The sequence below is a fragment of the Poecilia formosa genome, unplaced genomic scaffold (assembly GCF_000485575.1).
Source record: "Poecilia formosa unplaced genomic scaffold, Poecilia_formosa-5.1.2 Scaffold689, whole genome shotgun sequence".
Lineage (NCBI taxonomy): Eukaryota > Metazoa > Chordata > Actinopteri > Cyprinodontiformes > Poeciliidae > Poecilia > Poecilia formosa.
Window position 1 is genome coordinate 125,300 of NW_006800628.1, and position 1,805 is coordinate 127,104.

Sequence of the window (1,805 nt, forward strand, 5' to 3'; positions counted from 1 at the left end):
ATCTTGATTTTAGTCTCTAACCGTCTTTTCCATGGTGGATATTGGGTCTCATGGTTGCTCTTATAGCCAAGCATCTCAAGTCTAATTATAATCATTACACTTAAAAATTATTTTTCAAACTTTATTAATTTCTACAATATACGTTTTACACAACTACTACGTATTTCCATCTTGGCCAAAGCCCTATCTGGCAACCCAACGGGGTTCAACAACCTCCACTGTAATAGTGACAGTAGTAGATTAAATTACTTTGGCCATCTTCCTTCAATTAAATGAAGTCAAAAATATTCAAGGATAATTAACCAATACAATTACCATTGAAATAAAAATTTATAAACAGGCAATATAAGTAACACGTTTTCCAAAAACTGTCATTGCTTACCCCAAAACAGAGCTGTCACCAGTTGTGACAGCTCTGAAACATCCTGGACACCTAACAGCAGCTCTAGTGGAAGCCAGACTCAGCTGTTACAAAGGTGCCAAAACCAATGGCATCCCTAATACCTGATGTGTATTTGATTAATTCAAAGACGGAAGGAGTCGTCTGGATTATTCAGATGAACTTTAGTGAATAAATAGGATGAACGAATCATACATAATGATATACGAAAAAGTGTAGGAATTCAGCTGACATAAGTCTTTCTGCGAAAAAAAACCCCTCTTAAATTCTTTCTTCTTCGTCTGTCTTCAAGTTCTTCTTCAACTAGTAATAAAGCATCATGGGATATGTAGTCCATTTTCCGAAGCCAGTGGCAACACTTACGGCTAGCCCCGAAAACAATGGCACTAATGGCAGGTGTCAGATGAAGTGCCAGTACGAGGTGCCGAGGTCAGCCAAAGTCAGTGGCAGCACTGGCAGCTAGTCCCGAAAGCAGTGGCACTTGTGGCAGGTGTCACACCTGACACCGGAAGTGCCATTAGTAGGTGCGGTGTCACGATTTGTGTCTGCTGTCTCTTCAGAAACACATCACGAGGTGTTGCGGTGCAAACCTGAAAAATTAAAAACAAACAAAAAACTAATAAGCATCCATATTTAGCTGCACAACGTAATCAAAACTAATAAATCCTCAGCTCTTTTTGAGAGTTTTACTTGAAAATAAATTGACAATATCTCAGGAAATTAAATGTTTAAGTGAAATAGTTATGGTATCACAAAGAAACTGCAAAAAATGTTTCAGAGGTGTAACAACTCTGAAGTTACTGAGTAAGAGTGAACTAAAATACTACTTAGAAAATGCATGTTAAAATCTGAATACTCTTTTGAAAGTGTGCAGCTGAAATTAATTTAAAGTACTAGCAGGCAAAGCACAATGTTCGCCTAATATCTGTACCAACAGTAATACGAAAAATGATGCATATAAGAGGCATTAGTTTATAAAAGTTGAGGCAAACCTAAATTTACCATTTTAAAAACAAAAAGCAGCGGGAGAATGTAACTTCATACTTTATTAGCCTAAAATTTACACTGAGATGTAATTTAAAACATACTGCAATTAATAATGTAAAGTAGTGTTAAGTGAATTTAAAAAAATATATATTTTGAGCAAATATTTTAAAATATACACAAAATATATTTTAAATATACTTGAGCAAGTGTATATTTACACTTGGGCAAATATATATTTTGTTCACTTAAAGTATAGTTTTATTTAATATATTTATTAAAATTATATTTTGGTACAATTATGTTTAAGTGTGTCTAAAGTTCTAATTTCGAAATTGGTACAAGTATACTTTTAGCATACTTCAGATATATTTATAGGTAGTACACTTAATACTTAGTATACTTAAAATGTACTTTCACA